This window comes from Humulus lupulus, chromosome 3 (genome assembly GCF_963169125.1).
Source record: "Humulus lupulus chromosome 3, drHumLupu1.1, whole genome shotgun sequence".
NCBI classification, from domain to species: Eukaryota; Viridiplantae; Streptophyta; class Magnoliopsida; order Rosales; family Cannabaceae; genus Humulus; species Humulus lupulus.
The window spans coordinates 165,376,707-165,392,993 of NC_084795.1; the positions used below are offsets into that span (position 1 = coordinate 165,376,707).

The 16,287-nt window shown below is 42.5% G+C and overlaps 1 pseudogene; it reads left to right on the forward strand.

Annotated features, from left to right (window-relative positions):
- The first annotated feature begins 7,844 nt into the window (after positions 1-7,844).
- On the forward strand, positions 7,845-14,744 carry LOC133825199 (nuclear pore complex protein NUP93A-like; annotated as a pseudogene).
- The last annotated feature ends 1,543 nt before the right edge of the window (positions 14,745-16,287 follow it).

The window sequence follows — 16,287 nt, forward strand, 5'->3', positions numbered from 1 at the left end:
CTTTTTAAATTTTGAAAGAGAGAAAATAAAGGAAAATTTCGAATGAAGGGTGATAAGTACTGAAAACTACCAACCTTATTTATACGTAAGAGGCATAAGGAAATGAGGACCGTCCACTTAAATTAATGCGAGATACGAGGGTCATAACTCGAAAGATGAAACGGCAGCAAAAAGGTGGCCAGGCCATTTAATACGATCCTCGAAACCCGAACAGACGCCAATCATGGCGTTCGACGTGTCCGATACTCAAGTAACGCACAAGGTCTGGATAATCGAAAAGGAAGTTTAAAAGCCCCCACTGTGAATGACAAAAGTGACGTCATAGATCACGGGCAGGGGCTTGGGGGACAAATGTACGCCCTGAGTATCAGCACGTACCTTGTTGAGGTAGCTCGGGAGAAGCGAACTAATAAAGAGCCATAACCAAGGTGCCACATGTTCACCGTTCATCCAGAGAAATTTGGTACGATCCCCTAAATAAATAGCTCGAGCTGGAAAATCGTTTAGCTGTTTATCACTTGGAACCATTGTCAACATGGCATCAAAATACACGAGCTAGCACTACATTAAGCTCGTGGTACATCAGAGGCCTGAAATATCCTAGGATCTTTATAAAGTCAACCACACAATATAAACGTGCATATAACATACATCCCGTGTCTGTTTTAGTCCTGAATTCCCGGATACGCAATATAAACGTGCGTGATCAGACATCCCACACCTGATTTAGGCCATGCGGCCCATTATCCATTTTTACCTACTGATTAGACCACACTTCAGTGTAAGGTTTAGATATTAATCATCAGTGTCATAGAGATGACGTGAGGGATAAAGAGATCACAGGATGACCCCAATGCCTACTCAGAGATCATTCTCCTATAAATACCAAGACCCTGGGTAGTGCGAAGGGTTAAATTCTTCTTGTAAAGCAAATACTCTGTAAAAATAGCAAGAAAAGAGAAACAATAATAATATTGACTCGTGGACTAGGGGGATTTTAACCTCCGAACCACGTAAAAAGGAGTGATGACTTTTCTTCTCTTGATAATTCATTGCCAGCATCCTTGAGTATTATCATTTTCTTATTACAGCTTACCATTAAGCACTAATCCATCCTAGTTATTCACACAATTCATTGTTGGTGAAAAACCACGTCAACAGTCATAATATCAATCCCACTGATATAATAAATATACTTTCTCCAAAATTCAGTGGTCTTACAAATATCAATAACTGCAAGAAACTAATTGTTGACAGTGAAATCTCATCAACGAAATTAGATCGGAAAATTCCAACGTAAGTTAGGTGATGTTTATATAAGAACTTAGGATAAACTTTAAGGACAAGTAAAAACAGATCAACAATGGAGCAAGCCTCTGTTTATTTCTCAATAGCCTCTGCATACAATGAATTTTCAAACCCCCCACAATGTGGAATTGGGGTTCATTTTATAGGGGGCTCTAATGGCCCCTGATACATGGTGGTCTAGGGGACCAGATGGAACATGAGTACACTAGCAGGAGAGTGGTTCCGGGGTAGTGGTGTCGGCTCCGGTACATGGTCAGAATATGTGGGGATGTCTCCACTACCTATTGAGTACGAGTGTCAGAGGTTGTCTGGTGTGTGCCTTGATCCTTGCAGGCAGGTACGTACCTATCTAGAGGTAGCTTGTTCGTACTTCTTGTCTCTTGTGGGCTACCTTAAACGACGTACTTGGTTGGGCTTCCATATTCTAACCCGATACCAAATCTTCTCGAGGTATTTCTCCTATCTATGAGTTAGTCCTCCCTTTGCACATATTCATGGAGTTCCAGACTTTGTACTTCGTAAGAGGTCCCGATTGGCTGGCTGGAAAGAGTGCACCTCGTTGGTGGCCCCAACATCAGCAAGTGGTGTAGGGCCTTTTCAACGAGGTGGGAGGTGCATGCAACGAGGCTAGTGAGATCTCGCACAGACATGGGGAGGTGAGTCCATGGACTCTTTCATGGATGCTCAGAGGTGAGGCTCAACGTTTCCCATGGACATAAGAAGGTCCTGGCGCTGTATGCACTCGTGAGGCATGAGGCGACATATGCACCTACAAGGCAACATGGGCGCGAGGTGCTACATGTACCCGCGAGGAGCCGCATGCATCAGTGAGGCACGAGGCGTGATGCGCGTCCGTGATAACACGACCTCGTGAGGCGCCTGGGTGTGTAAGGCATTAGTAGGGTGTGAGACCCATGTAGGCGTGCGAGGCGCTTGGGGCACGCGCGACCCATGTAGGGGTGCAAGTTGACGAGGCTCGCGAGACACCGGGGTGTGCGAGGCACTAGTGGGAGTGTGAGGCGATGGCCTCGCGGGCCCGGGTATGGCTAGTGCACGGTGGTGTGAGGCTGAGCCTCGCGTGGGCACGCGCGGAGAGCGAGGCGGGGCCTCACGTGGGCGCGCGCGGAGAGCAAGGCGGGGCCTCGCGTGGGCGTGCTGAGAGCGAAGCGAGGCCTCGCGTGGGTGCGCGCGGAGGAACGAGGCTGGGCCTCGCGTGACCCCTCGGATCTCTTGGTGCATCTTCATCAAGGCTTCCTTTGAGACACGGGCTGAGGGAAAAGTATCGGGTGGCTCAGATTTCCTGAAGCTAATGAGGGTCGACCTCCATGTTTTCCCTTGGTGGAATTTGAGCATCCACAACTTGTATTCCAACCATGGACTTAGAGATTTTTTCTTTCTGGTGGATTTTTGGCATCCACACTTGCCCCCCAGTCTATAGGGAGGCCTTTAGGCATTCTTGTAGACTCTTCTCTCACTTTTTATCATAGATATATATATTTGTATTTATCATGCTCGAGGTCCTTTGGAACCCACACAAAAGGGGGTTCAGTAGGTCTCTCTTTGGTGCACCTTGATTGTATCTATAAGGATATATTGACCCCTTGGGTTCTGGTTATCCTTTTGCATACTTTTGTGCGCGCTTATTATTTTTTTGTGAGAAGCGTCCTTCTCGTCATTAGGCATAGTACTATTTTTGCAAGCGTCTTCTTTGAGACCCTTTTTGCTAGCGTCTACTTTTGAGACCCTTTTTGCAAGCATCTACTTGGGAGACCCTTTTTGTGGGCATCTACTTATGAGACCCTTTTTGCAAGCGTCTACTTTGGAGACCCTTTTTGCAGGCATCTACTTTTGAGTCCCTTTTTGCAAGCTTCTACTTTTGAGACCCTTTTTGCAAGCGTCTACTTTGTAGACCCTTTTTGCAAGCGTCTACTTTGGAGACCCTTTTTGCAGGCATCTACTTTTGAGACCCTTTTTGTAACGACCCAAATTCACTAATAAGGCTTAAGGGCCTTGATTGGTGTGCCTGGAGGGCATAATGGGAATTATGTGTGATTTTAATGATTAAGATGCACGACTATGATTTAAAGCGTGTTATATGACTATGTGTATTATGTTATGTGATAACTATGCTATGTGATTTGTACCGCGTGGGTGTGGTGGTATCAATGTGATGCACGTGCCGAGACGGTCCTAGAAACTAGATAATGGTAACTGGTGATTTGGTAACTTGTGTAGCTGTTAGTAACCATAGAGAGTAACAGGTTTTGTTGGAGAAGTGGTAGATTTGTAAAACTAGTAAAAGGACAAGTATGCCTTGAGGTTTAGTTAGGAAGGGATATTAGTGGAGGGATAAAGTAGTCTTTTGGCAGTGGTATAGATGGTTTTGGCTGAGGGAAAAGGATATACACGATTCTTTTATGCTAAGTGTAAATGAAATTAAGGTTTGGAAGGCTAGAGAAATCAAGAAGGAAATGGAGAATTGGGAACCTAGAAGGCAAAGTGGAAGAGGAGTTAAGCTGTGTTCTTTGGGGCTAGTAAAGGGCTTAAGGGTGTGGAATTAAGCACATATCAAGGTTTATACTGAGGTAAGGATTTGGTCCCTGTTTTGTTAAGTTCTGAATTTGATTTTGGAAGGAATTGAAAGATAGCCATGGCTTGTTTTGCATGAAAATTCAGCTGGTTTGTCAAGGGGAAATTCAGTTTAAAGCTTGGATTGGAGGAAGCTCAAGTTGAATTTCTGATTGAGGTAAGGGTATTAAACATGTTTGCAATCTCGTAGCTGTTATGATTTAAGAATCTAGAGGTTTGGTTTAGGCTTTTCTCAAGATTTGGTTTAAGTGTTTGAGTCTGAAATTTAAGTGTGAATTCTGTGAATGGTTGTATAACTGAGCTAGATCATGATGTTTATAGGTTGTTGAATGGTTTATTTGGGGTTCTGAGTTGGTTTTGGGGCTTAGGTATGAGTTTGGGGGTGATTTGGAGTGATTTGGGTTCGGGAAAAACGTAAGGGGAAACCCAGAAATCTGGGTTCGCGAAGGAGTGCTGCGGCGCGAGGCTATTTTTGGGCAGGGCAAGCTATCTGACTTGCTGGGCGCCGCGGCCCTATAGGGCAGCACCGCGGCGCCAGGCCATTTTCAGGACATGGAATTTTGCAATTTTGAGCCTTTGCTCCGGGGGTTCAGGGGATGTCTTCGGTGCATTGTTTTAGGGATTTGGGGAATTCCGAGAGTGTGGGATTGGTTCCGGGAAGTAATTTTGGATTGATTAGTGACAAAGGATGTTTCATTTGTGATGTGATTTGGTCTTTGGAGAGGCTCGGGGTAGAGGACCGTGCTCGTGGCTTTGTGGCATCGGAAACTAGTGAATTGAAAGGTAAGAAAACTGCACCCGGTTGTATGATTGTGATGGGACTAAGTGCTCCCGAGAGTTGTATCGTGTCAATGTTGGTATTACGCCATGGGACATGTAAAAGCGGTCTAAGAGTGCCGTACATGGTTTTAGCGCGCAGAGCGCGGAGTGGCCACTGGTAGCCAAGGACAATGGGATAACGGAGGGAGCAGCCTGAGGGCGCTAGCCCTAGTTATCATTTGTGAACTATAAATGATATGAATTGACATGCCTAGTATGTGGAATACTTGATTATACTGATTGATGATATGGTTGATATTATGTAATGAAATGTGGGATTTTGACTTGTATGTTAATTGCTTATGCTTTGTTGTTATTGTGTTTTCTTCCTGGGCCTTGGCTCACGGGTGCTACCTGGTGCAGGTAAAGGCAAGAGCAAGCTGGACCAAGCCTGAGGTGGAGAGCTCTGAGGTGAAATGTACATAGCCAGCGGTTCGACCACCACGGTCGAGGAGTGGACCAGGACAGGGATCACCTAACTGCTTATTTTGCCTTAGTATGGCCGGTTGTTGTACATAAACCTTGTGTCTTTTGTAAACGGTCTTTGAGCTTAATATTTTTGGGATCCCATGTAACAGATGATACTTTTTAATGAAAATGTGGCTTTTGAGACCAAAACGCTTTTAACCCTAGTTCCTTTATAGTTTCAATGACATGATTTTATTTAAATGACTTGATTAGCAAGTCTGGCACTTTATAAACACACAGTGTAACGGTCTTGGCTATCCAGGGTGTTACACTTTTTGCAAGCGTCTACTTTTGAGACTCCTTTTGCAAGTGTCTACTTTTGAGACCCTTTTTGCAATTTTTGAGGTGACCTCCCCCCGAGTCGGGACTTTCATGGCTAGAGGGTCTTCGTTCAATCTCAAACTCGTTCAGCAGCCCCTCTAGCGCGACGCCCCCTTCTATATGGAATCTCCAGTCGTATTGGTAGGAGGGCAGCTGGAGGAGGGTTTGCTTTCTTCAACATAGAAGTTCTTATGGCCCTCTTCCACACGTATGTAGTTCTGTGCTCTCTCTCGAAGTCATCCAAATTTGAAACTTCTCTTTTGAGCATGCTACCCCACAACTTGCTTCCTGGATGAACTCCGACGGTAATAGCCATCTTGTGCTCCGCTTTTGTTAAACCTCCCACCTTTGTTGCTTCTATACTGAACCTATGGATGTAGTCCTTCAGACTTTCATTCTCGCCTTGCTTTATGTTAGCGAGGCTGGTAGTTGGCATGACGTAATCACAGGCTGCACGGTGTTGCTGAAGAAATTCATCAGAGAATTGTTGCCATGACTCGATTGTTCCTGGCCTTAACCTCTTGAACCACTTGTATGCCACTCCTTTAAGTGTCACGACAAAGCAATGACACTTTGCCCTGTGGTTGACCCCTCTTAACCTCATCAAGTTATTGAAGGAGTCTAAGTGATATTTTGGGTCTGTAGTACCCTCGTACGGAGTCATGCGAGGCTCTCTGAAGCCAATGGGCATTTGCTCAGCCTGAATCTCCCTTGTGAAGGGTGAATCACGGCCGAATTCTTCGTCATCCATGTGCCCCCCAAGTGCAGTGGTGATCTTGCCCCGAGGGCTTCGCATTTTGGTGTCTAGTCCCCTCCTCTTTTTGCATAAGGAGTTTTGCGGGTTCTCGGGCTGATCCGTTGCCTTGGTTATGTTCCTCGGGGGAACCGCAGGGGGTGCGTTTCTTACTTCTGACCTCTTCCCATGGAGCTCTTTTCTTAGGCCAGGGGGTGCCTCTTTTGAGGGGACTTCAGCCTCATTCTTACGACCATCACCTTCCCTCCACCTTTGCTCCTGGGGACATTTCGTCGGCCTATGTCCCCCCTGGTACTTTGTCTGGGGGATTTTACTAGTGGAAATTTGGGTTCCCTCATCGTCTATGGGGACAGTGCTTCCCCCTTTTTCATGCTCCTTCCTTTTACGCTTAGGGAGGGGTATGCTGGACCTCCCTTGCAGTAGGTTGTTTAAAACCTCCTGCATGTTCCCTATCGTGGTTTCCAACCTTCGAGTCTTTTTACGCAACTTGTGAATCTCCTCCTTGTAGAAGCGAGTCCTTGAGCTAGAAATTACCGAGCGTACCCCGGGACCCTTGCCTTGCCAGTGCATCGAGGGACCGGGGTCCTGGTGGCCTGAGCGTGGTGTCAACGGGGGCCGGTTAAGTGGATACACTATTGGCTCTTAATGACCTCCGTCGGGCTGGATAGCTGGGGACGATGCTTCCCTCTCCTCCCCTGGGGGAAGAGGTTCTCCCGGTCCACCTCCATGCTTGGGCGGAGGGGGGTCTTTCCTGGAAGCCCTCCGCTCTACTTCGTCTCGGCGAACCTCATCCTCTTGTATTTTCCGTAGGCGTTTTGAACGTCTTAGCATCTCTCTTTGTTGGAAGTGATGGAAGAACACTGGCTTGATGCTTGTTCTTCCCACAGACGATGCTAAACTGTTGACGGTGAAATCTCGTCAGCGAAATTAGATTAGAAAATTCCAAGGTAAGTTAGGTGATGTTTATATAAGAACTTAGGATAAACTTTAAGGACAAGTAAAAACAGATCAAAAATGGTGCTAGCCTCTGCATACAATGAATTTTCCAACCCCCCACAATGTGGAATTGGGGTTCATTTTAGGGGGCTCTAATGGCCCCTGATACATGGTGGTCTAGGGGACCAGATGGTACATGAGTACACTAGCAGGAGAGTGGTTCCAGGGGTAGTGGTGTCGGCTCCGGTACATGGTCAGAATCCGTGGGGATGTCTCCACTACCTACTGAGTACGAGTGTCAGAGGTTGTCTGGTGTGTGCCTTGATCCTTGCAGGCAGGTACGTACCTATCTAGAGGTAGCTTGTTCGTACTTCTTGTCTCTTGTGGGCTACCTTGAACGACGTACTTGGTTGGGCTTCCATATTCTAATCCGATACCAAATCATCTCGGGGTATTTCTCCTATCTGTGAGTTAGTCCTCCCCTTGCACATATTCATGGAGTTCCAGACTTTGTACCTCGTAAGAGGTCCCGATTGGCTGGCTGGAAAGGGTGCACCTCGTTGGTGGCCCCAACATTAGCAAGTGGTGTAGGGCCTTTTCAACGAGGTGGGAGGTGCATGCAATGAGGCTAGTGAGATCTCGCACGGACATGGGGAGGTGAGTCCATGGACTCTTTCATGGATGCTTAGAGGCGAGGCTCAACATTTCCCATGGACATAAGAAGGTCCTGGCTCTGTATGCACTCGTGAGGCGTGAGGCGTCATATGCACCTACAAGGCAACATGGGCGCGAGGTGCTACATGTACCCGCGAGGCGCCGCATGCATCAGTGAGGTACGAGGCGTGATGCGCGTCCATGATGACGCGGCCTCGCGAGGCACCTGGGTGTGTAAGGCATTAGTAGTGCGTGAGACCCATGTAGGCGTGCGAGGCGACGAGGCTTGCGAGGCGCCTGGGGCACGCGCGACCCATGTAGGGGTGCAAGTCGACGAGGCTCGCGAGACACCTGGGGCGTGCGAGGCACTAGTGGGAGTGCGAGGCGAAGGCCTCGTGAGCCCTGGTGCGGTTGGTGCGCGGTGGTGTGAGGCTGAGCCTCGCGTGGGCGCGCGCGGAGCGCGAGGCGGGGCCTCGCGTGGACGCGCGCGTAGAGCAAGGCGGGGCCTCGCATGGCCGTGCTGAGAGCGAGGCGGGGCCTCGCGGAGGAGCGAGGCTGGGCCTTGCGTGACCCCTCGGATCTCTTGCTGCATCTTCATCAAGGTTTCCTTTGAGACACGGGCTGAGGGAAAAGTATCGGGTGGCTCGGATTTCCTGAAGTTAATGAGGGTCGACCTCCATGTTTTCCCTTGGTGGAATTTGAGCATCCACAACTTGTATTCCAACCATGGACTTATAGATTTTTTCTTTTTGGTGGATTTTTGGCATCCACACTGATATTTGATATTATTTTAATATTCAAATATTAATGAAAATATTAATATACAATAATAATTATTAAATAATAGGTTTACTATAAATCACACTTTTCATATATATATACATGAAACTATATTCTTGATTTACTTAACAAAATAACAACAATAATAATTAAAATGAATTAATCATAATAATTTCCATATTAATAGAAAATAAATTAAATATGTCTTTTTAAAATTTATTAATTGTTTATTATTTTCTATAAAATTCGGCAGCACAATGATTATAAAATGGACAAACCCAAAATCAAAACCTGTACATAAAAAAAAAACATATAATCCCAGAGAGCCAGTATAATTATAGAAAATATTTAGTACATCAAGAATAAATAAATATATACTATAAATACACATAATAAAAATTATTCTAATTAATCACAATATAGGTCAAAGAAATTATACCACAAAGATCGGGTTCCACAACAAGTCAAATGATGATTTTCTAAAACTCAAAACGAACTCCGGAACCTCGAACACTAAGTTTCGACCGTCGATCTACGGTGGATCGCGGTGGCTCGTGGTGGGCCCACCACCCAACTGTGGTAGATGTAGGAACAATTTATTGGGTTTTGAAGCCCACAACACAAGGAACACGATGGTGGTGATGGATCGGCAAACGGATGCCCGAGGTGGCCGAATCGCAACTTTGAAGTCACACAGTGGCTGAACTTAAATCGACCGGTTGAGGTGTTTAATTGGCGAGTTCCATGGAAATTCTCGTGTGGTCAATAGCTCGGAGGCCTCTGAATCCAACAGTCCGATGGGTGGCTATATGTGGTGACCGCCGGTGGATCTTCGGTGGTTGGGTAGACGCACGCACGCGAGAGAAAATAAGAGAGAGAAAGGGAAGGAAGAAACAAAAAGAAGGGAAGAAATTTTGAGGAGATAGAGAGGAGCAACAGGAAATTAAGGCTGAGACCTCACTACAAGAATTTGTACTAAATATCACAGTATAATATTACACATTTTTAAAAGTGTTATTACTGATTTGCTAAATAAAAAAAAACATAGAGCCAAAAGGGAACGAAATTCTGGCGCCAAGTGAATTAATAATAGCGCCTTTAGTCTCTCTCACCCCCCCCCCCCCCCCCCCCCAATTTATTTTACTCATCATTCTCATTCTCTATCCTTTCAATCTAATAATATTATATCATGGTTTCTTGGTTAACTCTTTCTTTCTCTTCTTATTTCCTGTCTCTCTGCCTTCTTCCATTTCCTTTCCTTTTCTTCTCCTTCTTCGTCGTAGTCCTGGCAGACTCCAAGCTTTGACGCTCTAGTCATGAAGCATGCGACACCCTTGGGGATTGGTTTAGAGTGCGACGTTGAGGAACCGCCGGGTATCACAGTTGTCTCGTATCTGCAACTAATAAAGCTCTTAGGGGTGATGTCTTTCATGGAGTAGTTCAGGTGAGTCTTTCTTGGATTTAGAAAGTGAATTTGGTGTAACTATTGAAATATTAGGATTTCATAATTTTCATGTATTAGTTTTCTGAAAATTGGAATTGAATGTTTTTTCATGTATCTTTGTGGTTTGAAGGCTGCTTGCTCGAGAGGGAATAAATGCAGAGCAGCTTGCGCGGGATCTGAAGTCTTTTGAATTGAAAGTAAACTTTCTTTGGCATTTTGTTTCATGTACTATATAATCTTGCTCCATGGGTTCTAGTTTTTTTTTTTGTCGAGGTGGTTCAAACTTGTTTAACTATTGACAAGTATTAGTTGCAAAAAAAGTTTCACCATTTCCACTTTAAATCTCAAATCGATTTTGTATCTTTCAAAAATTTAATTGGACTTATAGAACTAATTAAAATAAGTTTGTTGTTGTACCTTTATTCTTCAGTTATCGTTTCCTCAGCTCAACAAACTTTTGCAAAAGTATTGAATCGAAATTCAACTACTTTCCTTTTATATATTCTCTTGTAGTAAAACATGTCCTTTTTGAAGCTCTCCCTACTTTTGTTCTTTGGTGTTTTTGTTGAATTTCAGATAACAACTATGCAGTATTTTTAAAATTTATAATTGCTTTGCCATTTGATTTTCTTCTGCTGTATGTTTTATGACGACAACATTTGAGGATCTTTTCCCTGCGAAGGCAACAACTGATGAGGAATATCTGCAGCAGGTACGTTAGTGTTAAAATTGTTTGCATCTGTGCTTGTTATACTTTATTGTTTGTTTAAAAGATATTTTTTGCTTTCTCTACTTGCTCAGGAGTAACTATCCTTGTATGTTACTTTTGTTAGAGTGGTTTGAATGTGTTGGCATAGTGTTATAACCAATTTAGCTACTTAAAACAATTATTCGAATTTTCTAAAATACAAGTGTTTATTCAAGTCATTGGTACTGACCGTTGGCATGTGAATTAGTTTTATAGTCTCTTTCTCTCTCTCTCTCCTCTATAATATATATTTATATTTTGTTAAGAAGAGAGAATCATTCAACATATAGCCGCAAGCATGCTTGAAAATTTAATTGATTATGAGAAAATAGTTGTTCTTCTAACAACTTGATATACTTTGGCCATGTTTGTGACTGATAATGATTTCTTAATCATACCTATGCACCAGGTCCATGAAATGGAAATTATTTCAGCTGTCCAAGAAGCTCAAAAGGATAACCTTAGAAGTTTTAAAGATTACATGTTGAAAGTGTTGGAGGTTAGTATGACACACGGGATATGCAGAATGTTACCCTAATCAATCAATGATATTGTGATCGCATACGTGATGAATAATATTTGGTTATTAATCTAATATATTTTAAATTCTTTTGAAGTTTTATAAGGTGTTTATATCATTGAGCTGAATAATGAACAAATTATAGACATATTATGTGTGCATAAATATATGCTATGCAATGATTATTATTGTTGTTGAGCTTTGAATCCTGATGGTTTTTAAATTTTAATGCTCTGTAGGAGGATTGGCAAAAAGAAAAATGAGATAGTCTTCAAAGCTTGAGTCGAATTTCCACATTACCTAGAACTAACATGATAGTTAGCAGTAGTGGGGGTGCTCGCTCTGGTCAGATAATGTTGATGACTTCTAGCCCTCAAGCTTCATCTGGTGCATCTAGCATGCAGCTTGTACCTCTTGCTAACAAGCCTATCCTTGAGAAAAAGGCAGCTGTCTATGCTGAAGTTGTAAAGAATCTGGATGATGCAAGAGAACGTGGATTACCATTTAAAGTAAGTTGAAACAAAATTTTCCCTGTATTCAATCGATCTTATTATATATTTGATTCCTACCATTAAATGAAAGGCATTTAATCTTTAGTGGATTGTTAATTTTAGTTTTTTGACAAATGATTGAGTTGCTGCTTTGAATTGTGAAGTTTTAGTTTTTTGACAAATTACTAAGTTGCTGCTTTAAATTATATTTTCACTTTATGAAAAAGACACCTTAATGGAGTGATGCTTTAGAGATTGTTGTCAAGTTTTGTTTATGCTGAGTGAGATAAGTACCTATCTAATGGCTTGTTTCTGTTGTTAGCCTGCGAAAACTTTCAAGGGTGCTTATGAAAGTTTAAGTCTGGATGCATCTGGTGGAAAATCCATTCATTTTCAGAAGATTTGGCACCTTATTCAGGTATATCAGATGTGTAGGTGCTTAGATGATATCTGATTGCGTGCTTTGCCCCTTGAGGGTCTAGTACAATCTTGTTTTGTGATTTTCTTCATGGGGGAAGTTATCTTTTTTTCTTTCTTCCCACTATTCTATAGGCATTAACTGGTGAAGACTCGTCTGTTCCAAAAAGCGTGTAAAAAAAGATGTCTTTAATTATTGGTGCAAGGAGGCATCTTGAGAGGGGTCATGAAAAATATGTAATGGATACTATCCAAAGTCATCCTGCCCAGGTAATAACTTAATATTATACCATGACAATTTATTGCTGCCTAGCAGGATTTTAATATTTTGGGAGTGATTTTTTCCAATGATGCTTAGTGTAGCCTAGATTCTAGTAATTGTGTAGCTTTATTGATCCTTACTTGCTCATGTCTTATGCTCAATTTTTTTCTTCTGCTATTGTGTTTTACATTGATTTAGGGAACTTGCTATTTTGATGTTCACGATTACTCTCATTGTAGGCTGCACTTGGTGGGGTTGTTGGAAACATGCAAAGAATTCGTGCATTCCTCCAGGTTAGCGCATATTTCTCTTAACCTTTAGTACTTGCATTTTTCATGTCATCTTGTCATTCTGAATAATTGTTCGCTTCTAATGTATTTGATGCTTAAAAGTACAGATTCGTTTGAGGGACTATGGAGTTCTAGATTTTGATGTAGGTGATTCTCGAAGGAAGCCTCCTATTGATACAACTTGGTAGCAGGTTTGCAATAAATGTTCTAGTTCAAACTATTTTCTAAATATTTTGGTTGATTAATGTTAAGCCTCTCATACTTGTGTTTAACTCATATGAGGCTATGTTGTATTGACGTTGGATTTGAGAATGTGAAAAATAAAATGGGGATACTTTCTCAATAGTCTGTCTGACTTTGTTCTTCTTTACGTTGCCCTCTTCTTGTTGTGCAACAGGCTGTTTAGGCATAAATTTTCTTGCTTATCGGTCTTTATATTTTTCTAGTAATTACACGAGTGTTTTAATTCCTAACTGCTCAGAGTTTGTGTATGTACACTGATGCTGTCACACATGTTTGTATATCATAAGAACTTGATTGCTCAGAAAATGGAATGGGGTTCTTTTGTATGCCAAGGCCAATATTGAGTACAAAATAGACAAACCAATGGTCTTTTGAATTTTTTTAATGCATTTGTATGACATATGTATTAGTGCAGAATTTATTTGAGTTTAGGTGTTATTAATTCATTTTCATACTAATTCCTGCTTGTTGTTTGAGACAGATATACTTTTGCCTGAGAACTGGGTATTATGATGAAGCAAGAAATGTTGCTCTCCAGTCCCGTTCTTCACACCAGTTTGCTCCTTTGGTATATATATATATATGTAAAATTTTGTGTCATCCCTTTTATATCTGATAATTGTGGCTATATGTTTATTCTTCTTAATTTTTTTTTAAAAATATAAAATTAACAGCTTACAAAATGGATCAACATTGGGGGTATGGTGCCTGCAGAAGTTGCAGTTGCTGCCTCAGAAGAATGTGACAAAATGTTAAGAATAGGTGATCGCATGAGTCGAGCAGCATATGACAAGAAAAAGTTGTTGTTATATGCTATCATATCTGGGTCACGCAAGCACATTGACCGATTATTGAGAGATTTACCTACACTTTTCAATACCATTGAGGACTTCTTGTGGTTTAAATTGTCAGCTGTCCGGGACTGTGCAGTTGGTCCCCCATCAGTTGTTATAAGTGACAACTTAGTTCCATACACTCTGGATGATTTGCAGGTTTACCTAAACAAGTTTGATCCCTCATATTATACCCCCTAGAATACCCATATGTTTTACTTTTAAGCATTCAGTTGATACCAGTTATCCTATACTTGTCTAAGGAAGCAGGAGATGAAGGTTATAATATTGATGCTGCACACATATCAATTGTGCTGGCCGACAATGGAATCCTTTATGAAGGTGTTGGGGGTGGACAAAAAATGGGGGTGATGGATGCTAATGCAGAGGCATCCAGTTTGATTAGATAGTATGGGGCTTTGTATCTTCGTCTTGGTAATCTTCTAATGGCATTAGAATATTATGCCCAAGTTGCTGCAGCAGTTGGTGGTGGGCAGTTGTCATGGTCTGGGATGGGTATTGTAGATCAACGAAGACAGAAAAACTTGATGCTAAAACAACTCCTAACGGAGCTATTGTTGAAAGATAGTGGGATCTATCTGCTACTTGGTACAAGAGGTGCGGAAGAAGAAGGTCAATTGAGCCGGTTTTTGAACGATGAGAATTCAAGAAAGTAATTCTTACTTGAAGCTGCTCACCAGTGTCAGGAACCTGGATTATATGACAAGGTAATGCTTGCATGTTTTTTTAGCAATGCTTAAATATAATTTTCATACTTATTTCTCTTATGTTTTTGCCTCTATGATATTCAATTTTATCCACATCTGGACTTTAGTTGAGTTGTTTGAAAAGAAATATATCTTTCTGATTGTTACTTTTTTTTGGTCTTCTTCTTCTAATGTCATAACGTGCTCATACTACTTGGGCAGTAGCACTATTTTGGACTTCCGAACCTTTCCTTTTAGTGCCAAGGCATTTTTCTTTTTCATTTTTGGGTGATTAAAAAGTATGGTGGCAGAGGGTGATGACTACTAGCATTCTTTAATTTATGATATTTTTGTAGAATACAATATGATGACACTTGTCTGAACACAAAGAAATTGAACCTAAATACAATATGATATTTTAGTAGGTGTTTTTCACTTTTTATAGAATTTGTACCTAGAATGGTCAAGAAGCAAAACCGATATTCTATATTACAATAGAAAATATTCTCATATAGTTTTAGGTGTTGACGGTAAGAACTCGTCAATGATTTAAGGTTAGAAAACTCAAATTAGTCTATTAAAGATAGCTAAGAATAAGATGGAAAGAACTTGAATCAACAGAAAATACAGAACTACAATGGAACAAAGATCATATATTTCTTAAATGTCTCACCATACAATCAGTTTTCCAACCCCTTAACCTGAGGGGTCGAAACCTATTGATAGGTGGGCTCTATTGGCCCCTGATATAAGCAGGTCCCAGGGGACATGGACGTATGCAGGTATAGGGTCAGGGTAGTGGCTCAGGACATAGTGGTGTCTACGCTGACAATGCCAAAGTAGTGGTGCAGGACATCGTACTGTGGACTTTGGAATATTGTCGGGGTGCTCAGGTAGTGCCTCTACTCTTTGTACAAGTTCGTACCGCCACTACTCGTCAGACGCGGATGACAGGGCCACGCCTCTGACCTCTTCATGATCGTACATCCTATATTAGTGTACGTACCTTGTACCCAGTCATCCTCATCAATTCATGTTTGGCGCCTAGTGATTATTTGACATACCCGTTTGGTGTTTCCAAGTGTTCCTTGTACATATATCGAGGAGGCTCCAAACTGTACATGTCATGAGAAACCAAGGCGCAGGGGTGTTTGTGGCAGGACAAGGTGTACACGTGAGATGTAGCGAGGCTGCACCCTCGCATAGCAAGGCTGGCCTAAGGTGCGGACGTGTGCACCTATGGGCGCGGGACCCGTGAGAAGTAGCGAGGCTGCACCCTCGCATAGTGAGGCTGGCCCATGGTGCAGACGCATGCACCTATGGCGAGGGGCCCGTGAGAAGTAGCGAGGCTGGCCTATGGTGATCACACAGAGGCTAGGTGCGATGCTTTTCATAGATGCGGTGTGCGGGAGGCTAGCCTTGAACCTCGCATAGCGAGGCATAGGGTAGCCTTACATGGAAAGTTCCTCACATGACAGCCCTTGAAGACTTATACTTGGATGCATGTGTCTATGGATCTCGACACTTGAGCTTATCACCCTAGCGTAGGCACATCGGACCTTGCTATACAAAGCCTTCAAGAATGAACACTATTTCAAATATTTCTTAGGATATTACTCAACATTTACCCTTGCCCCATAGTTTATAAGTACACTTTCAAGTGTGCTTGTAGACTTCTTTTCTTCTTCTCTTGTTTGATATGT